The 25,274-nt window shown below is 45.1% G+C and overlaps 1 protein-coding gene across 1 annotated transcript in view; it reads left to right on the top strand.

Annotated features, from left to right (window-relative positions):
* The first annotated feature begins 9,346 nt into the window (after nucleotides 1-9,346).
* The window catches only part of elf1 (E74-like ETS transcription factor 1), a 28,426-nt gene continuing 12,498 nt past the window's right edge, over nucleotides 9,347-25,274 (top strand). Inside the window, exon 1 of the mRNA XM_083686156.1 lies at nucleotides 9,347-9,584. The gene's annotated coding sequence lies outside the window, so the exon portion shown is untranslated. The remainder of the gene's footprint in view (nucleotides 9,585-25,274) is intronic.

Genomic DNA, 25,274 nt, shown 5'->3' with positions numbered 1-25,274 from the left:
TTGTCTGCAGAGCATCGTGGTTCTGCTTGTTGGATGCCCAGAATCCTCCTCCTGTTTTCGAAATTTCCCCCCCCGGTGCGTCTTTCTACATATCCCACCCTCTTTCCTTCCCTCCGTCTCCCTTCCTCCCTCTTGACAGTCATGTACAACGACCCTGCTCCGCCTTTGAACTTTGTTGCTGGAGGGATTTCTCGTGCGCACAAAGGGACTCTGAGAGACTAACCCCTCCTGCCTCTCATTAAACAGAGCCTGGATTAGGATGGTGGAGGATGACATCTGGAGGCATTAGGTTGCAGTTGATAGTGTGTTTATGCACACTAGGAAACACAAGCCTCTCCTTGCCGGGGCTAATGGAATCCCTGGTACTTACCATGTGACAGTGATGTCACCATCAGCATTCTGAGCAGCTGAGGAGTGTGATAATGACCGCAGACAATGGACAACTATGCTTCTTTGTGTTCCATTTGTTGAGGGCTTCCAGCACTGTCCTGTCCTCAATATGAGGCTTTTCTAACTGTCTTAATGGCATTCCTGGATATTGATTTGCATGCGCACTTGGACATGTGCCTTGCTTTCATTCTACATCTGAAGCACCACTAGTGCTTCCCAATGGACCAGTACCGCATGTAGTGGCCTTGAGAGAGACAGGTGAGTGAATAAGAGGACAGTCTCCATTTTATCACATAGCTACTACAGGCTCAAGGAAGGTCTCAGAGATAGAGAGAGAAGCATTTAGGGCTCGTTTGGATTCTTTCCAATCCAGCCCACTGATTGTTCTCACAGGGATGAATTGGTGTAATTTGACACCCCACAGGTAACCACAAGGTGGCAATGCCTTCACTGTGTAAACAAATGTGTACGCTCAGAAAGACTGAAACTGTGAAGCGACTAGCTCAAATAATAAAGGAACCAATTTTTTTTTTTTAAACTGTTTGCACTTCCCTTTTTCTGAGAGAATATCTCACAATGGGGTTGGGTGTTTGGTCGGGGGGTATGACGGGCAACTGCTTTGCAAAGTTCCTTATTCTCTGTGTCGGTTTCAACAACGGAGGCTCTGTCACCTGAGTTTCATGTCCTCAGCTATCTGTGAAGGCTAGCAGCCGACATGACGTCAAAGAGAAAGGGGAGACAAGGGAAATTCCACCTGTAGCACCGTCCTAACTGCATGCTGTCTCTCACAATGTGAAGCATGTGACTACAGCCCACATGGCCTTCATTGCTCTATACATACTCACTGTCATTAGTATTGCTACCATGTTAACCTCAGTGTTGGTGTCTTAAACAGTTAATGCATATTTATTTATTTACTTATTTATTTTTGCTCCTGATGTTTTGGTTATATATACGATGTCATAGATCTTGGACTCTAAACAACCATGCAATGTTTAATTAGGCTTAACTAAGCCTTGGTGACTTTGCCTGGCTAATTTATTGTTTTTCTTTCCTTGACCCATTTAAGCCGTTACTGTGTAAAATAAGCATTTATTAATCTTTAGTGAATACATTGTAAATATGGAAAAGGTGGCTACAACAGTGATTGACTATCAGGCTAGGGTGAACTAACCCAGGTTTGTGGCCTCCATTTCTGGTGCATCATTATCTGTCAGCACCAGTAGATTGGTGCAAATTAATTCAAGGTTCCTACTCTCAGCGCTGGGGACTTTTTGTTGTGACTGTGAATAGGCAGACTTGGGTATATTTAGTAGATGTATTTAGGCACGAACATGTTGTATCTGATGTGTTGATTAGATTGCAGGGTGGTTGCACTGCGTGATGCTCAAGCAACAGCCAACTAACCACATAGCAGCCTTTGACCATATGTAGCATGGCCCTCTCTGCTTTCACTTTACTGTCACTTGAATTGAAGCTTTGTGTTGCCATGTGTGGAAATACATGTTGGTCAGTGCTAATGAAATGTCTCGAATGAAAGACATGCAGACAGACTTATTTTAGTGTGTGAGATTCTCAAACTGTCTCCCATGGGAGAGGAGGATGATACCTCATTTAGCTGACTTACAATGTCAACAAGTTAATGTGTGTGTAAAATGTAACAACATGTGAAGTTAGTGGCTCATCTCTTAGGCCTCCACACAGAGAAGCATTTATGTTTTTCTGTCACCAACTTCTATAAGCTAAGTGTTAGTGTTCTTCTGGAGGGAATGCCAGAGAGACAGACTGTCCCCCCCTCAGGCCTCATTTATGAATTATTTAACTGCATGCAGCTCTTGGGTATTCTGTCACCATAATGCTTTCAAAGCCCTTTGGCATTTTATGTACAATAAGCTTGATACAAAAATGCATGTATGTGGCATGCATGTATTTGTTTTAAAACTAACTAACCCTAACCCATAACGGTGTTGGCCTATATGAGCAGAATACTAATTCACTACTAATCAATCAATTGGTACTTTTCAAATTCAATGTTTTAATCCCCAGATGGTATTAGCCTCTTAACTTTAACGTGAGGGAGTTTTCAGTGTCGATAGCCTTTGCCTTTGTCTCGATGGCAAGTAGCTGATACTGTTCTCAGAGGTGTGATGTGGACCGTCTGGAATGTTGGCCTTGCTGTGGGTGTTTAATGTTTAATGGGATGCCTTTTGTGTGAATGGAGGGTGTGTGGCTAAGCCTGTGGTAATCTGTCTGCTCCTTCCTTAAACAATCAACCCGATTCCAGCTTCTATCCTCTTATCTGTTCAAAATATGCTCTTCTATAAACCAAAGATTTATTCTAGTTGTCTAACGTATTTGTGTCAGGCAGTACTGCTGCACCAATGGGCTCATGATGTATTCATATATTGTAAACATGGCCTCACAGGACATGTTTAATGTTATGAAAGGAACTGAATCTAAGTTTGCATACCTCAATGACTGGACAAGTATTTCTTATTTTCGGGCCTGGTCTGGATTTAACATTTCTATGTTGTGTCTCAGCAGTAACTAACCTGCATCATGCAACAGTCTTAAGGCTATGGTCCAAGTCAGGCAGACCCCCATGATGAGTTTCAACACTTCCACTCTCTGTCCCGCTCTGTGCCTTAGATAGATAGATAGATCGATAGGTACTTTATTGATCCCCGAAGTGAGATTAAGGCGTTACAGCAGCTCACATCACAAACAACAACACAATAAAGTGATAATAGAATAATCAAATAAAACACATATCTGAAACATTATATACAGTAAGAACAGTCCAGTGTGATTTAACATCCCCCAGCCTGACTCTGATCACCCCGATCAAGCCAGCCGGAGGAGGTGTTGTACAGTCTTATTGCGGCAGGCAGAAAAGATCTCCTATAGCGCTCCTTAGTGCAACATGGTTTTAATAGTCTGTTGATAAAGGAGCTTCTCTGCTCTGCCACAGTGTCATATAGGGGATGGGAGAGATTGTCCATGATGGCCAGGAGTTTGATCCTCACCCTCCTATTGGCCACCTCCTCCACAGCGTCCAGGGTGACACCGAGCACAGAACCAGCTTTCCTAATGTTCTTGTTCAGCCTCTTGGTGTCACCTTCCTTGATGCTGCCCCCCCAGCACAACACCACGTACAGCACTGCTCTGGCCACCACTGACTGGTAGAACATGTTCAGCAGAGTCCTGCACACACCAAAGGACCTGAGCCTCCTCTGGCCCCTTGTACAGGACATCTGTGTTACCAGTCCAGTCCAGTTTATTGTCCAGGTGCACCCCCAGGTACAGGTAGCTCTGGACCACCTCCACGTCCTAGTCCTCCTAAAGTCCACCACCATCTCCTTTGTCTTGCTGATATTGACTAGCAGGTGGTTCTGCTCACACCACTCAACAAAACTGTCCACCATTCCTCTGTACTCGGTCTCCTGGCTTCCATTTACTCCCACTCCTCTGTGTAGGTACTGGGCAACATGACCCAAATAGGTGATCCTTCCTGGTGAGAACATCAGCACAGCAGCTGTAATATTGCATACCTGTGGAGGGCCTATGGTCAGCGCCTCATACCATCAGCATGATTTGGCAGAGAGGGAGTGGGAGTGACTCAGCTGTAGGTTATGTGCATTGAATGCATTTCCATTCAGCTAAATGCTTACACCCCTCTCTGTTGGTTCTGTTACGTTCCAGTCATCCACAGTAATTACTGGGAATCAGGGATGACCACTCCAATGCCCGGTTGGTCACAGTCTGAGGATGGCAATGTGTTTACAGTGAACATGACTGCTTCTGATCATTTGTTGTCTGGTAATTAATTGATGGAAGGACTAATGGTCTAGTTAACTGGAAGGGGTTGTCTGCCCTCAGGATGAGAAAGAGGGTTGGCCTCACACAAACTACTGTAGTACTAAGATTATCTTAAATCCATTGTAGGCTATGGATGTAAGGTTGATCTTAGCACTACAATGCTTTTAGGAAATGCACCAGTGGCTTACTTTACAATAGAAAATCGACCTCTGACCCGACTAACTCTGACCAATTGCACGTGGTCATGCAACACAATTCTTGAGTGTGTCATGGTGTGTGTACCTCCTTGTCCATCTTGGTCGGCCTAATGACAATGCCTCTGACACAACCTGTGTGTCCCACGAGGGCTGCTATCGAGCCCTGGTTAGTCCAGCGTATGACTTTCCTTAGCTCTGAGTGAGTCATGGAACGGCCATCACCACCTGACCTCGGACCTGCACAAACAGCACTGCCTGTCCTTCTGAGGCTCCATATCTCAGGCCCTCAAGGTTTTACTTATTTTTGGTCTTTCTTGGTATCCATGCAGGCTAACCATAGGGCTAGTTTCACGGATCTAGATCAAGCCTAGTACTAGATTAAAAAGCATTCTCAAGGGAAAATTCCACATCTACTGTAGGCTTAACCTGTGTCTTGGGAAACTAGCTATATAGTTAGTCTGCATAAAGTGTCAGTGTGGTCTTTTAATACCACAGAAATGAATGAGCTGGATTCTTTTCATTGTGGCTTGGCTTGCATGGTGCAGATTTGTAGAGAAGATCACTAGATAAAATAAGTCAGGTGGTGTAAGCTGAGCAGGAAAAAACAAGGTTGAAAATACACCAGTCCAAGTTCTGACAAAATAAGTTTAAACTTTGACCCAAAATACTGTGGTTTTGACCTTTATTTCTGCACCTTTCATTTTGAAGTCTTTTTGGTCGAAAGTGAGGTAAAGAAGAACATATCCAAACATGAGCCGCAACAGTGTCATGAAGCAAAGTGTTGCTGTGTCTGCTTTTTAAATGAGACATGCTGCTTTTGTGGCTTTTGTCTGTTTTGGTTGGATTCTGATCTGCAGCACCGGTATGAAACATACCAGTCTTTATTTATAGGCTATAAAGGAAAGGTGTGTCTTCTCACTTAGTCAGCAGAGTCACATGGTTCAGTCTTCTCACACCAAGGCTGTTTATCTCTCTGTAACACACATCCCTGACGGAAAGGCAAGAGTGTGTTTCTCTATGAGAGAGACATTTTGTGTCTCTACTGTAATGCAGTTTTTTTGGCCTATTTATTTTTACCTCAATTAGCCAACTTTAAGTACCAGCACTTTGAAACTTGCATTTGATTTGTAGCCTGACCCCTATTGCCATGTCTAGATTTGCTATACCTCTCTGATACAAGTTCATCAGATATTATATGATTATGTTGTTGCCCTGGTAACAACGTTGTGTTGACATGCTGTTACATAGTACATCAGTAAATGCATAGTAGTGGATTAGCATTATGCTAACACATGTTACTATTACTATTACTAGTGTAATAAGAGTGTTACTACATGGCTAGGCCTATAGGGCCAACATAGTCCCACTAAGTCAAAGAATAGAGAGGAGTTGAGTAGGTGGAAGCAATGATTTCAACCAGATTTCTTTGGGAAACTGGTAATTGAAAGCACACTACTCACCTGCAAAATTATGGTATCGAAAACATATTCAGCTCAAACTCCATGTTTTCATTTCATGTAATGCGTGCAAATCGTATTGTAAACATTATAAACTTATGGCATGGTGGAACGAAAGGAGTATGCAAGCAAAAAACCTTAGGAGGTGGAGACTTGCCGTCCCCGCTTTTTTTCCCCTGTGCCCCCAGAATCTCAATCAAGAGATGAGATTCTGGATTCCGAGATTAGGGCCAACATAATGTACTGCATGTTACCGTTGTTTTGTTTTTCTTTAAAGTTGATCAAGAACCACATGGCCAGCCATTAATCAGACCCTGGATCTGGTCTGAGCAATGTCGTCCTACAACTGAAATCTGATGAAATAGCCTTCAGAGCATGACATCGACCCACAATCCTCAGAGGTGAGGAGATGGAACGGCATAGTTTTTGAGGCCCACATCCGCTCCAATGTCATTTTATTCCCTGACAATGAGGATCTCGGGGAGAATGTAGTCTTTGGCATGGACGCTGGCAGAAAGGGGAACAAAATGTTCTCCTTTAGTATTCATTAATGAGACTGCTGGAGAGGATAATGGAGAGCTGGCTGTGCCAACCATGAGCTCAGTCTACTGAACCTGCCCTCTCAGCTGGTTATCTGGTCCTCTTAAAATACTGTTTGTCAGTCAGGTCAGTGATCACCGTCCCACTACTAGTGTGTTGTTTACACAAATTAGAGCAATTAACAGCCGTTAAAAGGTGATATAAGTGTATGCCCTTTGAGCTGGGTTCTCTGTTTGGGGGAAGTTGGAAGGAATAGAGAACTGTGACTTCTCATAGTGATGCAACAGGTGCTTCAGATGCCAGTTAAAGCTGGAGTATCTCACATACAACTACAACTGTAGCCTACTACTACTACTACTACTACTACTACTACTACTACTACTACTACTAGGCCTACTGTACGTCAGGACAAAAAGAGTAACAACATCATCACTCTAGTGATGTGAATATAAATACATTTCAAAATGAGAGATCTCCTTCTCTCCTTTTGGCAATGTTACCATTGAAACGCCTCATTGAAAATGTTTATTTGGAACACTGTGAGAAATGATTGTGGAAAATATTAATTTGTATAATGACCCTGGCCATGTGGTCTGGATGTGCTTTGCCATTCTTCTTCTGGTCTCCAGGGAGAACCACATAGCCGGGCTTCGTTGCTCAAGACAAAAACAGATGCACTGCACAGCATCCATGAATGAATAAAAAAATAATCAGAACATCACTGCCATTTACTGGAATGTGATTTAAGCTAGTTGCGCAACTTTTCAGGAGGCTCCAGGAGATGTGCTGTAATCAATTAGGGGTTGACACTAAGTAAGGGAATTGTTTATTCACAGGGTTTAGATAAGGGGAGTGATGTATACAGAATGCCTGTTTGTTTGCCTCGTCATCCAACAACCCTGGATTTTCAGACCCTGGAGTCAGTCAGTCTCAATGGCTGTAAGTGGGCTGCTTGGACTTCTCCTGAGCAGTTGTCTCCGAGTGACACTGTCTGTGTAGTGGACACGTAGTATTTCCAGAGGCAGTGATAAATGGGGGTTGTTTGGTTTGTTTGCTCTGTTAGAGGCCAAGGGCGGCTCTGAAAACAATTTCTCTCTCTTCTGTGTTGAAATGGACCAAACCTGGGCCATCCCAGGTAAAAACTGCCATTCCACTGCACTAAGATTGGGGTTAGTAAAAGGGGACCTATTAGGGGGCAGGGGGGGGTCTCAAATGCAGCCCTGTTAATTGAAAAACTGAAAAGCATAAAAAGGCCAAGCTGAGACATCGCTGCTCTTCCCACAGCACGCACATACGCACCCGCCCACGCACACACACACACACTGCCAACACCACAGATCTCGACTTCCTGTTTGTCAACTGTATCGTGTCAGATAAAGATGCTTGTCAAGCATCAGATATCTCAGCTCTCATACATGCACACCACCCTGAGCACAGAGTACATGAGAAGGGGTATGTGGTGGAGGTTTTGGGGATGAGAGTTGGAGACCCTGCGGCAGATTGTAATCAATTGGCTCCTCAGCTAGTTTGTAGGTGTGTGTGTGTGTGTGTGTGTGTGTGTGTGTGTGTGTGTGTGTGTGTGTGTGTGTGTGTGTGTGTGTGTGTGCGTGTGTCCTTGTGTTTGTGAATTGCAAGACAAACACAAGAGACTAACAGGGCATCCTAATATACTCTGTTGGGTGCGTCAACGCACTGCGAGCTACAGAGGCAGCCCTGATATGACACCTCAGAGGATGGAACTACGTGGCATGCCTCTGAAATAGAGACACAGCGTCCGTTAACAGGCTTGACAGCCTAGACGCATGCAGACGCATGCAGACGCATGCAGACGCATGCAGACCCTTTTGATGGACGCAGCTGTTTAGGACACACAAACTGATTATAGCGGGAGAGGTCTGTTTTTCACCTTGACGCTTGGGTAGGCCACGGGCAATTAGGATTCAGTGTAACAGGGAGGACCCACAATCAGCTACCAGAAATAGTAATACCCTCAGTGTCGGCATGGAGACAGCCACACCTGTTTGCATGTGTTTAACTCAGATGGTTGCTTATGAGGAGCATGTTATCAGTGTTCACAATAGGAGCTTCGGTGACCACCACTAACCCACCTGGGCAGCATATTGCCCAGGTGGGTTCTTCAGGGGAGAGGAGGAGGGGCTGGGAGTTAGGTTGATAGACACACCTGGACTCACTAGCTATGTCCAGTAGGATTTAATTTCAAAGTGCAGTCAGGTGAGACTGCTTGTGGGTGCTTTGCTCTTTACAGCCTCTTTCTTATACCTCCCACTCACTGTAGTCAAACACCTATAAAGCCTGTTTTATAAAGCCTGTTTTATGGGGGCCCCTGTTGCCTCAAGGGCCACTCCCAGGATGTACCTCTTTGACTAACTGTCACATTTACTTTGCTCAGTGAACTCCAAGCTAATTTCAAACTCCCCAATGAAACCCAAAATATGAACCTATATTCGTCTGACCCGATTCACAGTCCGGTGCTTTACAGAACTCACACTCGCTTTGATGATCAATTTTCCTTGCAGATTTCAACCTCTATGACATAATTGCTTTATATTGCTCGGTCAAAGTCCGAGTGTCCTCAGGAGTGAATGCATACCAGACCAACTGTGCATTTACAGCACCCCTGCAACACGCATCGCAGGAGAAACAAGTCTGTCTTCTTTCATGTTGCTCAAGGTGTGGCCTGCTGGTTGGTCTACCCAGCTCTCCCCTCCCCCCACCCCGGTCCCCAGCCAATCTCCAATAACGCCAGAACTCACCTGAAGGGATTTGCATACAGGGCCCACCCTAGCCCCTGATTGGCCCGGTGCAGGCATTCTACCTCAGGGCTCCCCTGCCAATGGCCACTGTGGTGCGTGACTCATAGGGAGAGGGCAAGTTGCTTCACTACACTTCTCCTTTTTTTGCAGCCATCGCCTTCTCGTTTTTTTTTTTCTCTTTCTCAGTTTTGTTTTATCGCTGTGAGTGGGAGAGGTAGAGGGCAGGTCACTGTTCCACACCTTTACTAGACTCTGTCCCCCCACTGTCTGTATAGGCACTCCTTTGGATTATTTTGGCTTCCAGCGTTGTTGTCTATTTTTTCCTCTTAGTTTCTTTTTGTTAGTCAGATCTGACACTTCTTCCACTGTTAACATGGAGCCCGACACCCAAGCCTTGTGTCTCTAAGGTTAGTGACTGAAGTTTCTCACATTCAGTCTCTGTTTTGTTTAATTATGGGTGAATGAGTCCAAAACGTTATGTTTTTGTTTTATTTATGCATCTATCTGGGTTTTTTTTGCATTTGTGTTTCTGTATTTTGAGTGTGACAAAAACAAAAAAGCAGAAGTTGGCTATGCACAATAATTCGGGTTGAAGTTAGATTCGAAGTTCATGTTGATACAGTTGAATGCTCAGTTTTGCCAGCATTTACGTGACACATTTCATAATGTGTTTTCTTGAAGAGAAACTTCAGCAGGGAACGTACCCACCCACTGTTCTCAATGGCTCATTTCTCAGGTGGCACTAAAACTTTATCAAATTTCTTCTGTAAAACCAGGTCAGCATTTATAGCAATATTATCACTCTCATATCATTCACCAGGATATAGCCAAGACATTGATCTCTGACGCAGAAAATGCCTGTTCCTACATTTTCATGACACACCTTTGGTACACTTTTTTTGCTTAGGTATTCTAAGAAAAGTCAGGTGATGGGTGTAGTTTTGTGTTCTTGATTTAAGTAGTTATTGCGATGTTAGGCATCTTGTTTGTGATGATCTGGTGTATTTTTGTTGTCATATCTTCGTTGTTGTTTTTCTCTTAAGAGTCATTGCCTTATATGGCATGCTTTAGCAAGGGAGGGAACAGTGTTTTGCAAGCCCCCTGACCAAGCCCACATGAGGGTTTACAGTGTGTCATGGTGTAGAAATACCAGTAATTATCTTTCATGGAAACCTTGAATAGTCTTCAGGCTATAATATTAAGAATGTTATGCATTCTTCCCCATGCCTTCAAGCCCTCGAGGTACCCCCAGAGCCTTTTAGAAAACAACATATAAAAGATGGTTTGCCTGTTGTGGCCCTATCATTGTGTCCTCCTGTGCTCTGTTGTTTGGGATCAGGTACTGTTTGATTTCAGGCTTGCTTATCCGTACCTGATCAGGCCATTGGAGCCTTGAATGAATGTTGCTCATCCTGTAATGTAGAGGATAAACAGGTTGTCATTGAGATCCACAGGGGATGACATGGCAAACAAACTGGTGTTGGGCCTCTTGTATCTCACCCTCATAGTGACCTCTACACTAGGTGAACCTTGCTAGTACTGGGTTGGACCCCCTTTTGTAGCCCATCTGCTCCAAGGTTCGACGTGTTGTGCGTTCAGAGATCGTCTTCTGCATACCTTGGTTGTAACGAGTGGTTATTTGAGTTACTGTTGCCTTTCTGTCATCTCGAACCAGTCTGGCCACTCTCCTCTGACCTCTGGCATCAACAAGGCATTTTCCCCCAGAGAACTGCTGCTCACTGGATATTTTCTCTTTTTCGGACTATTCTCTGTAAACCCTAGAGATGGTTGTGTGTGAAAATCCCAGTAGATCAGGAGTTTCTGAAATACTAAGACCAGCCCGTCTGGCACCAACAACCATGCCACATTCAAAGTCACTTAAATCACCTTTCTTCCCCATTCTGATGCTCGGTTTGAAATTCAGCAGGTCGTCTTGACCATGTCTACATGCCTAAATGCATTGAGTTGCTGCCATGTGATTGGCTGATTACATATTTGCATTACCGAGCAGTTGAACAGGTGTACCTAATAAAGTGGCCGGTGAGTGTACACTTGTAAAGGGTTCATTTTGATCTTCCTAATGTTGGTGGGTTTCTGTTTCTAAAATGGGATTGCAGCAGCAGAAGAGATAAAAGTATGCTTCCTGTTTCACCAGAAATGTGCTCTGCATTCTGCACTGACAAACAACACATAGGGCCCCAGCAGTAGTCCACACCAGACATTGTGCATATATCACTGAGCAAATATGGTTATACCTTCCATCTATGTACAGCACAGCACAGCACAGCATAGTATAGTATATCACAGCACAGCACAGTCTATTGTACGCCAAAATGTAAATAACCCTCTCTACTAAATCCTGTCCAAAAGATCCCCTCACTTATCATTGGAGAAGCATACGCCATCTTGTAGACCTGATTTGATCAGGCCAGCCAGCTCAGTGGATGTAGTTCTGATTCATGCAGGCTACTGTATGTAAGGCTGATGATGGCAATGTCAGGTCTAATGCCCAAACATGGGCAGGCGGATATACTAGATTACTGAGATAGAGGGCAAATGACAGCAGACCCTTTTCTGCTCTCTATAAAGTATAGTGAGAAGTTATTCTATTGTATATGGAATACTGTATGATAAGCTTGAGTTATGAGGTCACTCTTCTGGTAAATCAACAAGACAGCAACCAGGAAAACTATAGCCTCTTCCAATGCCCCACACACCTAGGCCTGCTGTATCTATGAGCAGATTACCCAGTTTTGAACATTGGTGAATAGTGTAGTTGTATATATATATATATATACACTCAGAGAACACTTTATTAGGAACACCTGTACACCTTCTCATGGTGGAGGTGGTGTAATGGTGTGGGGAATGTTTTCTTGGCACACTTTGGGCCCGTTAATACCAATCAATCATCGCTTGAATGCCACAGCCTATTTGAGTATTGTTGCTGACCATGTGCATCCCTTCATGGCCACAATTTACCCATCTTCTAATGGCTACTTCCAGCATGATAATGCACCATGTCACAAAGCAAAAGTCGTCTCAAACTAGTTTCATGAACATGACAATGAGTTCAGTGTTCTTCAGTGGCCTTCCCAGTCACCAGATCTGAATCCAATAGAACACCTTTTGGATGTGGTAGAACGGGAGATTCACAGCTTGAAAGTGCACCTGAAAAATCTGCAGGAATTGTGTGATGCAATCATGTCATCATGGACCAGAATGTCAAAGGAATGTTTCCATCATCTTGTGGAATCAATGCCACGAGGAATTGAGGCTGTTTTGAGAGCAAAGGGAGGCCCTACCCAGTATTAGTATCATGTTCCTAATAAAGTGCTCAGTGAGTGTATAGAGAGAGAGAGACAGAAAGAGTTTGCATTTGATCTAACTTTATTATCTTTCCTGGTTCCCACCCTGGCCTCTGATTTGGTTTGTAAATGAGGCCCTGAGGTTTGGCCATGACAGCCCAACACACCAGAGTGCTCTTTGTGAGGGGCTGTGGAGAGGGGCTGAGTTCTGTCACCCAAGGGAGAGAGGGAGAGGGAGAGAGAGAGAGATGAAGAGAGAGAGAGAGAGAGAGAGGGATGAAGAGAGAGGGAGAGAGAGAGATGAAGAGAGAGAGAGAGAGGGATGAAGAGAAGGTGGGAGGCCAGGTAGTAGTGTCAGGTTGGGTCCTCACACAATAAGTCAACAAGTCTTAGCCTGTAATTAGATCATTAGGCCTGGCCGAAGAGGAGGAGGTGGAGGAGGGGAGAATTTAATCAGCCCAAGCCTGGCATGCCTGCATATGGAACAGTAGAGGGTTGGGTCTGTTCACAGGCTGTTGCTGGCATTGAATGACCGAGGGTAGCAGTTATTGTTGTATGTAGGTTGATGGGTAAATAAGGACATACTTGAGGCATGCTGGTGTGTGTTGCTATGACACACTATCTGTACTAAGTCCCTCAGGTGATCTCAGGGAATGGGGGTGACTAGAACCTGTTGGGTAGGTCATTCTACGGCGGGTTCTGGTCCCCTTCTTTTCCTTTGTTGTTCGGCCAAGGCTGGCCTCAGTGACGGGAATAGGAGTTGAGACAGATCACAAGGGGGCTTGAGGTGATCTGAATTCTACACCACTGGTTTTCTTTGCCACACACACACCTTCCCTGTAATGTGGGGCATAGCTGCAGAACCTAACTAACCCTAACCCAAGCCAAACGAACCACATAGAACACCAATGCATACACGTTCAGGTATCATCAACATTCAACAACATTGAACGTTGACGTAAAAAGTAACTATAGGTCGACGTGTGTTTCCTGTCATGTCAGAGGTATATTGGTCACATGTGAAAGCGGTATGGCTCTGTTCTGTTGTGTGTTCCTCGTGCTGTGTTGCCTTGCCGAGCTGGCTGAAGGCTCTTTGTGTTGCCTTGCCGAGCTGGCTGAAGGCTCTTTGTGTTGACCCAGGGGGGATTTGCATCACGTTTCCATACTCGTCATCTCGCCATTTCCATTGAGCAGCGCGCTCTCATAATGTTGCAACTGACACACACACGCACGCACGCGCACACACGCACACACACACACACACACACACACACACACACACACACACACACACACACACACACACACACACACACACACACACACAAGCTGAGACTGGTAGCCCATTGTTCTTAGATACAGGGGGAATCAGAGCTGTGAGCCCAATGTCTGAGCCCTGAAACCATACAGGAGGATTCCAGCCCAGAGTGGAGTCATAAAACTGAAAAAAAAAATGATATTACGGACTTTGTTAGAAGGAGCTGAGCAGTGATCCTGATGCTATCTTCTTTGGCAACAGCATGTAGAAACAGAAACCTCATCTTTAAAGAACCAAGCTGGACCTACAGTATGGGTCACTTATCAGTCTGCCTATCAAGACCATGTACCTCACATCTAACCTCTTCTTTGAGGAGAGAGTTTGAGTGACTTGCTTCTGTCGCCTAGGAAGCCCCTTTGTCCTCAGTCATGAGATAACTTGCCTCTTTATCACCTCCCCCCACCAAAAGCCCACCTCCCTCCCTCCCTCCTTCCCACTCAAGCCCTCAGGAGTGGGCAGGACAGGTGCGCCTGTTGACTCCCATTCTCCCCCCCAAGCAGCCATGGTAATAAAAAAGAATTGTGTTTCGGGGAAGAGAGAGTCGTTTGTGTCGAATATCAGGTCACACCTTGCTTTTGATAATGCTCCCGGTTATGCAACATCAGGGGTGTGAGGGGGCGGTTCCAGGCCAGCACTGCATGGTAAAAACAGGCCTGGTAGTGCCAACAGGACCTAGGCTGGTAGGGAAAGCTACCACAGCCTGACTGGCAACTGGAATTCACTGGAATTGACCATCCTGATAGATATTCAGAGTCAATATTAGAATTAAGTGAGAAGCTTAGCCAGCACTCCCAGATCAACTATTTTCTGTCTTTGTATTCCTTATCTCGTGTAGGACTCTCAGGAAAGAGAAATGAGGTGCTCTGCCTCGTCAGGTTATCCAGTAGTGGCAGTTTATGACAGTAGGAGTATGTTTTGTGTCTTTAAAGATGAACGATCAACCCACTCCCATGAAACCTCAACGATTCAGTCGTGCCATGATAGATGATATCTGCCATGGAAACATGTCCTGTGTGATGTAGCATGCGTGGGAGGCAGGTTAAAGATATGAGTGTTATTTTATTGACGGTTATTCGTTATGCTGCTCACATAGACAACACACATTAAGTAAGAATTGATATACATTCTGGTGCAGTGAGGAGATGATGTGTCACAGGTAGTGCGTTTTGTTTTCATCTGACTTGAACAGACGTCTCAGAGAACCGTATAACTCCGTGGCCTCTGTACATGCACAGCATACAGCATCATGTTTTTCTTCAGTTCCATTGGTCCCACCCTTCATGAGGTAACATGCCTCAAAAAAGCAATTACAGTGCCGTACACAGCCATGAATCCAGTTCCAAGCTCTATACCTTCCTCCCATAGTGTCACAGATGTGTTAATACATACCGCCACACTCTGATGCCTTTCATAACATCTTGGCCACTATACAATGCCATGTAACATAATAGGCATTCTGAGGCAGGCACTGGGAAAAATGGATTCTTCATGCGGTTTTTGGAGGCTTTCCTCCCAGACGCCCAGCTGCACTGGTGTCTGTGGCTGGAGTGGGGCTTCAGCAGGCAGCGATGTGGAACACTGCTCATGCATTCGTTGACTACGGCACAGTCTCCTCCTGTCTGCCCTGCTCCGCTCCGCTCCGCTCCCAGACACATGCCAGGCGCTCTCCACGATGGAGACCAGCCGAGCTCAGAACCATTATCCCAAACCAAGCTCAAAGCATCAGAGGTGCAAGTAAGATGGAGGAGAACATTTCACAGAAACGAATGTTACACATGGTCACATGGTTGACAAAACCAAGCAGGGTGTTAGTATGAAAGCAAACTTTTGAGCCCTTTGCTGATAGCTGGTGTGTGTTACTCAAACAAGAATGGTTTGGGACATCGTTTATTATATTGCAGCCAACAATGACACAACAGGAGATTAAAACTTGTGGCAACTGATAGGCCTAGCTCCATTCAATGCAACATACAGTACATGTAAGTTGATAAGTATGTACCTACAATGCAGTTCATTCATTTAGGAACTCCCACTGTACACAAGGTCTAAATAAATAAAATATTGCTGAAATAATCTTATGATGACCTGCGTACTCATGTTTCTGAGAAGAGATGCTGGAACTGCTGCTAAAAATTACCTCCTCCTTACTTTTGAAAACCACACTGCTTAGGGCCATATCGATGTTCAATGTTAATGCAGTAAGAAAATGGCATCAGGAGGCCGGGCTGAGAATCGCTGCCAGTGTGTGAGTGTGGGTTGCCAGCCATTAAGCTCATCCAAAGTGGCCTTGCTAATACAGTAATGCAGGGGAGATCAAGTTGGATCAATACTGAGAGAGTTGAAAGGAGAGTGAGGATGAAAAGACATTCTGCTTGTGGCTCATGTTTCCAGCCAATATGACAGGACAGGTTAAGGACACACACACACGCACGCACGCACGCACGCACGCACACACACACACACACACACACACACACACACACACACACACACACACACACATTATTCCTTATATGATTTCTCAATATCATTATGTATGTTTTGTTGCATTTTAAATATAATCTGTTTTGAACTGGGTGACATCAATAAAGTTATAGTTATAATTAGAGAGCCAGTACTTCAACCCCACTGTGCTACTCTTCCCCTTTTGGCACGTCGCCTATCACATGCTTGTGGAAGACCTGAGGAGAACTTTGACCCCTTAACTCACCTTTTACCTTAATCACCCCCTCAAGTGGTTCTTGTTAGTTCTGCTCCGCTGACAGCAACACAGCCATTTTCCTATTGTCTCTTACCGCCAAATTGTTAAATTGACTGTCTGAGCTCATGACAGTGTGAATGGTGGCACCGTTTGCTTCATTATTCTCCTTTGGCTAAAGCAGTCAGGAAACACACGCCAGTATATTGATGCTTAAAAATGTGTTTGTCTCAGTTCCTAATTTATTCCTTAACCCACTTAGTTACTCACAGAGAGTAGCTTTTTGAGAGTGGTGTGTGAGAGGCTCATTTACTCCATTGGCAGTCTCTGTGTGTGTATTACTCTGTCAGGCTTGGTCTGCAGCCTATGTCCTCTCAAACATACAACCCTGCCAGTGAATGAGGGCCCCCATGCTCTCTCTCTCTCTCTCTCTCTCTCTCTCTCTCTCTCTCTCTCTCTCTCTCTCTCTCTCTCTCTCTCTGTTGCTCTCTCTCGCTCATAGCACTGAGCCTGCTTTACAAACCATCTCCCTCCCCCGTTCCTAAGCAACAGACACTCCTTGTTTACCTATGCGTTTTTGCATTGTGATCTGAAGAAGTCACAAGCCCACAGAGGTTGTTGTCTGTCGCTCTCATTCAAAGTAGCATGCATGGATGCATGCAAAAAAAACAACAACAACATTTGCTAGAAACTATTGATGGCACACAAAAATATTGGATGACATGAAACTACTTAGATTGCTAATACGATTTGGAATCCTACTATCCAACTTAACATGTCTCTGACAGTGTGTCCAGTGTAATACATATGTTTTCTACCAAGTTTCACACATAGAGTTAGATCACTTTGAGGTGATATACCTGTAAGGCCCCACACCCCATGGTTCAATGACATCATATTGCCTGTTAGTCCCTGTTATACAACAAGGTCAGACAGCAGGTCTGTTTCTATGGCTGTGTGGTTTATTGTCCTCATCTCCTGCATCAATGGTGCACCTTTCCCATCGCTCCGCTATCATAAACAAACGACCTGCTTCATAAAGCCCTGCGCTGCTCCTCAAATATTGACCTGTACTGGCTCCCCTGTTCCCACCTGCACACAGCTTCACACAATACCCTGCAGAGAAAAACAAAATGGCTAAATGGTCAATGTTTCTAACAGAAGTGACTTGGCTGCCCTTAAGCTACCTACCAAGTGTGAAATGTCATTGACGTGACGTACATGAAATCATAAGTGGTAAAAGCTGTGGCTTCTTTTTATGTTTTACAGACATTCCATGGTTTATGTTTAGTCATAACCTTGACAATGCCTGCTGCAGTTTGAGCAACGTTGACCTTATTTTCTCTTTAACCCTTCCCCCAACGTGCTTCAGGTAGCGTCATGTGAGGGTGACGACAAGACAAAGTGCCTAGACTCTACTACTCTACTACCCTAGTACTGTAACACCTCAAACATTAAACAACACCTCATGTTTCTGGTGAATGCATGGGGCCGGGTAGTATTCCGAGCTGGTTCGTTCAGTCACAAAGTATGTTACCCTCATCCCTATCAGAGGTGTGTCTGTCTGACGTCACTGAGGAATGACTCTCGTCCTAGGACCAGGAATGAGACACTCTTTTTACTGGCTTCTAGATTAGATAAAAGTGTGAACCAACAAGATAAATGATCTCATAGCCCGGTAACCTGGGATTTCATTGTCTGTAATTAGATAAACCCACCTGATGAGATTGTGCTCTCTTTCAGTTCCCTCCAGGTGTGATTGGCTCTGGGTGTGAGGCTTTAGAGAGAATCAGATCCTCAGAGCTGATTCGGTGATTGTTTGCTGTTTGCCGACAGCTCAATATGTCCTCATCTTAAATCTCTGCTAAAGCTGCAAAGTTAAGTTGTTTCACTGTTAATCTGTGGGGTTTCTAGCAAAGGGACTCACTCACAGCATTGCCTAATATAGACCTAGGCTGTTTTTCTTATGTTGATTCTTCTAGCTATGTCCCATATCTTCATTATTGGGGGTGTGGGGTCTAAAGCTCCTCTAGCCTATACCTAGGGCATGCTGCTGTGTTCTGCTGCTGCCTGCAGCATGCCTGGTCCTGATGATGATGATAATGATGATGATGATGATATGTGGACACACCAGCCTGCTTATGTCCAGACCTGTTTGGTATGCAACCTGTTCTGAGCAGCCAGGTCTACACACCTACTGCAGCTGAGGGGGGGCACAGTTTCACACCTGGTATGGTATGCTGTTTGTCACCTAGCCTCCAGCAACCCAGTGAAGAATCAGAAGTATCTTGGCTGCATACGCCGACTCCCCCATTTGATATGAATGGAATTCACTCCTCCTCTCTGAGAACCTTGGTGTTTGGGCGAACAGTTAAAGAGTTAACTTCTGAATGATGATTAGTTGTTGAAGAATGCAGACCATAGTTTTGAACACCAGTGGTGGACTGAGGTGCAGGAATAGCAGGAATGTCATGGTTACGGTTGGCCTTTGTTTTTATCCAAGGTTGCATGAGGTGTTTGTGTGTGTATGTGTGTGTGTATGTGTGTGTGTGTGTGTGTGTGCGTGTGTGTGTGTGTGAGGCCTGGGTGTTGGGCTGGTATGTTTCGTGCCTGTTTTTTTCTCCTGCTGCCGACCTGTGCTGTGACATGTCTGCATTGGTATGAATGTAAACAGATCGGGGATGGGTGCGTGTGTGTGTGAGACAGAGGGATGGAGCGGGCGATGCTATTTCACAACCCCACATCTGCTGGCTTGAAGCGTAGTTAATAAAACGCCGTAAGAGGGCGTTCGGACATGGAAACACATACACACACACACACACACACACACACACACACACACACACACACACACACACACACACACACACACACACAGCTTTAGAGAGGTATGTTTATGCAATTGGGTTTCCAGTGAACTTTCCCAAAAAGGGGGGCCTTTTTCATGCTGTTGCTAGCAGTGAGTGTTACAGCTGTTGGTTATGAGATAAAGGGATGTTTCTGTGAAAGGTTTGGATGCTGGATAGAGCTGAAAGTGTTTTGCTATTCCAGTCTGGTCATGAACCAATTCTTTTTTCTTCCACACAGCAGCCAAAACAACGTGAGAGTCTTCAAACTGAAGCATTTCAAATATTTTGGAGAGAGGGGAATTGTGTAGTCAGAGGCAGGCACAGATGCATACCTTTGTCTTCTGTGAATCCTGTGTCTGTGTTTTTCCACTTGGACCCATTGTGTCAGAAAGCCCCTAAAAGCCCCAAGAGACGCTAAGAAGATTCATAATGAATATCTCACTCAGGCTCACATCACTGATTAACAAACCATTAATGATACCATCAACATTACACAATACCAGCCTTTAGATGAAAGGCGATGGCTGTAGGACCAATGTGATTTCAAAAAGACTTGTTGGCAGATTTCTCAGCAACAAAGTCATCAACATCCACTCTCCGTTTTGCAATCCTGTCAGTTCACCACCATGCCAGTGGTCTAGATCATGCCAGTTGGCCCAAGGCTAATCTCCTTCTCTCCTGGCTGCTCTTAAACCAGGTTGGATAGAGGGGGAGAGATGAACAAACAACCTTCTCCCCATGAGGGACGTATATGCTCATGAACTCATGTAACAATACTCATCTGTAGCCCCTGTGTGGGTCACAGGAAGCCACTAGGCACCAATGCAGATGCATCATCCTTACCTTTCTGCGAACAGGTAAAGTGACTCAATGGGCACAGCACCATGTGACTCAATGGACTCATGTACCCTGACATGAAATTGGACAGATGTCTCTTCTAGACTTTTTTTTTTTTTTCTGCAATTTCCTGTCCTGTTTTCACAACTCTGATGGCTCTTCCTATCAGTAGTGTGTGGTCTGTTGCCACATAGTCAAAATAGATTGCTGGAGGTACAGGGGGGGGGGGACCACACCATGACAATATATGTCCACCATTGACAGCTGGTAAGATATTGTTAACATCTGGTCAATGATGATTATTATGTACGTGCGTTGTTATATTCTATTCATCTTTTTAGTGTCTGTTGTGGCAAAATAGGGGGCTTTCTACACACAGAGAGATAACCGTTGCACATGGATTTCAGAGAGGAAGTGAGCAAGTTGTTGTGTTCTCTGTCTGTTTGTGGCTGTCTCTGCTCACCCTTGCATGTTGATACTTCAGAGATTCTTGAAATTCTGTACTTGAGCAGGTCTTGTTAAGTTGCTTTTGGGCAAACCCTCTTGTGACAAAAGCTACTGGCTCATAAAAGGCGTCGGGGGGCCTCCTTTTTGCACATTAGAGTAGGCCTGACTATGAACACTCTTCAAAAATAATTGTGGTGATAAACTATGGTATGATTTTGAATGAGGACTACTGCTAGAATATAGTGTGACATTTTTTTCTTAGAATTTAACTAATGAAAGAGGCCAGGCTGTGGTGATGTGGTGGGGAGGCAACACTGTCACGAATAGATGGGGCTGTTTCTCTCTCTCTCTCTCTCTCTCTCTCTCTCTCTCTCTGTGAGTGTGAATTTGTGTGCATGTGTGTGTGAGTGTGAATTTGTGTGCATGCGTGTGTGTGTGTGTGGGTGGGTGAGTGTGAGTCTTGAAGCAGCAGGTGTATGAAAGAGTGACTAAGAGGCCCACTGTCTCCAATTGAATTCACCAACGCTGTAATTAACGACAACTAACTTGGTATTACATGTTGAGACTAATATGTAATAAGTTGTAATGTAGACTGATTCATGTGAGGGTGGTCTTTTAGGAGACATATTTCAATAGGTCTTCTCTTTCACTCTTTTGACATATTACAAAACTGATTCACTGAACTGGCATATCTTAAACAACGTAAACAGCAACATTTGTGTGAGTTATAACAAGACATTGGTATGTTACAACTTTAGAAAGGCATTGAAGCAGGGTAAAGGGACCCACTCAGTTCGTTAGAAGGAAAGAGGGGGAGTAGATTGAAAGAACTTTCCACTCTTGCAATAAGAGAGAGGTTTTCTACTGAATGTGGTTTAACAGACAGGAAGTAGCACAAACCCATTGCTCAGTGATGCATTTCCTGTGTGCAAGATTCACAGGTCAGTTTGTGGCTGTTTTTTTTCCTTCTTTCTCTCAGTTAAATATGCCACTTCTATTTTAACTCCCCCCCCCCTCCTCTTTCTCTCTGAATGCTCAGCAAGAGGGCTTAGGGGATGCTATTATAGAAACATGCTGCGTATTGCTCTGATCAGTTTTCAGTCTTTTGCTGTGACTGAGGCAGACTGTCAGGTTAATACATTGTTCACCTACATTGCTGTTTACCGCTGCCACCATTTTCAAAGCACATGTGTGAAGACACACGTGCTTTGAAAATGGTGGCAGCCGTGAACATCCATAAATGTTCATGTGTCGACATGCTCTTGTTTGGTTCTATGAACTGTTATTGTACATGTGATGTACTGCATGTACTAAAATCTCATTAGCTTTCAGTGTGGGCCTGACCGGACGCACAGAAACGTCAGTCTTAATGACAGGGGCTCTTAGCTGTTTATGATGTTGTTCAGTACTTGTGGTGCTACACAGGTGCACTTCTCACCCTTGACCCCAGTGGTGTTATTTCACCCTGCACCCACAGAATGCCAGCTCCTCAGGGTTAGCTTTAGCAAGTTAGCGCAGGCAGCAGGCAGCAGGCAGCAGGCAGCAGGCAGCTCCAATCTCAGGAGAAGGGCGTGGGATGGGAGCTGCTACCTTGTCTGTGAGCCTTTCTCACAGAGCCTCGGGGTGGAGTGGAAAAGTACAAGGCTCGCGAGAGATCAGATTAAATTCCTTTCCCCCCCCTGAAAGCCTGTGCTGGAGGTGACGTTTTTCTCTCAGTCTTCATTTGGCTGTGGCACGCCAGAGCAGACTTCCTGTGCTCCACAGCCGACACACGCCACTGTTGGTTTGTTGTTTTCCTGGCTGGCATTAGAGGACCCCTCTATGGTGCCCTAGCTGTCTTCATCCCTTCAGCCATATATCTGGTTGGCCTAGCGTGGCAACTACCGCCTATCCCCAATAAAGTTGAGCTGAAGTGTAAACATGCCGTGACATTATTAAGCGTTGTGCAATGCCATGTGTGTTAATGTGGTAAGAAGAGCAGGGAACGTGGCCTATCGCCAGTTTGTACCCAAGGTTTTTAAAAAAAATGTTTATCACTGTTTAACACACATAGTGGTGTAGGTAACTGTGATGATGTGGTCATGTGTATGTGTGTACGTGCACTCGTGTATGCGTGTGCATGTGCGTGTGCGCGTGTGTGTGTGTGCATGCTCTGTTCTCTGTCTGGCCCTGAGGCAGCTCCTTAATTGCTGTCCTCTCACTCTGTTGAATTAGCAAACACCCACCTCCTAGGACTATGACCTTTTCTGTTATGGTTAATTCATGGTTCTCGACTGTTCAATTTGCCTCTTCAGGCTGTCTTTTCTTGGACTGTTGTGAGGCATTGTTTGATATGCAAACGTATATGTTTGCTGTTAACGTTTTGCAAGTTACATTACTTTGATGTTCTGTTACTTTGATTGTCTATGAACATGTCATAGGACTGGTTAGTTGTCTGACTCAGTAGGGTTATTGTCGTTAAATGAACAGAAATGTCTCTGTTTCTAGCGTTCCCTGTGTGTTTTTCTTTCTCTGTTGATGTGCAAGGCCAACCAGATGATACCCAGAGTCCTCTGGGGCCTATGCGGGCTATCACAGGCCTCCAGGACTTGACACCAGCACTACTGAGTCATTTCCCCAACAGGAACCCAGAGGATTCCTGAAAGACAGCACTTCTCCACTGGTGCTGACAGTATTTGATGACCATGTAAAACGGGTGTTGTCCTGGGTTTTTTCTGCCAACTTGCACATACTTTCTCTCTCTGGTCTCTGTAGCCTACTGTACCTACAGCTGACTGGGTTTAACCAACCTAAGATCTGAGGCTAAGGTTTCTGCCTGAAGCTCAACCACTCAAGTGTGTATCCTCTCACAGGCCTGTAATGAACTGCTGTAAGTGACTGAAGTGTGAAGCTTGTCTAACCTCTGTGTAGCTTGTCTAACCTCGGCTGGTGTTTGGACAAAGAGGAGAGGAGTCTGATGAATTGCCCACTGCCATTTTGCAGGCCCTGTCCTCACGGCTCACCCCTGTACTGGGGAAAACTGAGCGTGTTCTGAAATGCCAGGAATGCCAGTTGGTTTCCTCGCCAAGCAGGAAAGACCTCAATGCTCCTTCCTCTCTCTGTCACTCCCTTTTCTGTCCGAATCTCTCCCCCCCCCCCCAAAGTGCTCATCAGATCTATTCTGATACTCTCTCGCTCAAACATCTCTCTCTCTAAAGTGCTGACAGCATTGCATCCATGATCTCACTCACTCGATACAGGGGTGAGTGAGTGTTTGAGCAAGCACCACCCATCTTACCTCTCATTGCAGCTATATCAGAACCACCCAACCATACTGCCTAACAATAATGTCACCTCTTGAACAGCTAGATTATTTGTAATTCGAGAGAATAGACGGCGATAAGAATAGTTTGTCTTGGTCGTGTTCTTGTTTCCCACAATTTTTTGCTCTCGCCACATGCACTATGACTCACTGCCTAGTCATTCAATTGGCTTAAATTACCTCCTTTCATGGTCAACAATGAGCTCAGCTGAGGAGACCAAAGCGGGGGAAGCAGGGCCTTCTGGGAAATGTGCATTTGTTCATGAAGCCAGGCTCTAATTGGTTGTTATTGCGACTGCCAGTCACCATGCTGTAGGGGCGGAGCCGGCTGCTGTTTGTTCTCTGGTCTCCGGCATGTTTGTCTGAGGCGGGGAGAGGCACACGGTGGATCACATCACCCGTCTGTCACATGACATGAGCCACAGTGGAGAGAGCAGTCATGCCTCCTAACCTCAATGGTGAAAGTCTGTCCACAGCCAGAGAGGCCCCACCCTTGGGCCAAGTAAAGTCACACTACGTCTGTTTGCTCTGTGGAGTCTTATGCATTGAGTAACTCTCAAACAGAGCGAGAGTCCCTCCCTCCCTCCTCCCCTGTCCTCTCCTCTCCTCTTCTCTCTGCTCCTTCTCCTCCTCCTCCTCTCCCTCAGGCTGACGTAGTGTGGCCTCAGCCCTGCCTCTGCCTCAGTGCTGGGCCAGGACAAGGCAGCTGTTGTCATGTGCTCTTGGATAATGTGCAGGGGCAGGCTGGCTTCTCTAATGGCTGAGTTTCTGTAGTATCCCTGTCTGCCGTCAGCACTGTGCCAACTGGGCCACACAGATCAATGAAGCGGTGACAGGGAGGGATATAGAACACACACACACACACACACACACACACACACACACACACACACACACACACATTTATCATACATACACACACACAAAGCACAAAGCACAAGCACACGCACACGCTATTCATGCTCGTTCACACGCACACACACACACACACACACACACACACACACACACACACACACACACACACACACACGTACACACATACACACACACACACACACACACACACACACACACACACACACACAAACACACGTACACACACACACACACACACACACACACACACACACACACACACACACACACAGTTTGTATTAAAGAAAGCCAGACACTCCTATCTTGATGCAATGTTCAGATTGATTTGATAATAAGCTTATTGCTGGTCTTAAACCAATAGTGATTGGATGGTTAGTCACAAGCCTGTCTGTAACTTTAACAATGTTTAAACACACAAACAAATAGGGAACAAAGCATTGAAACTGGATGGGAGGGCTCA

The sequence above is a fragment of the Argentina silus genome (assembly GCF_951799395.1).
Source record: "Argentina silus genome assembly, chromosome: 15".
NCBI classification, from domain to species: domain Eukaryota; kingdom Metazoa; phylum Chordata; class Actinopteri; order Argentiniformes; family Argentinidae; genus Argentina; species Argentina silus.
The sequence above is the reverse complement of the archived record's forward strand: the minus strand, read 5'-3'. Positions and strand labels throughout refer to the sequence as shown.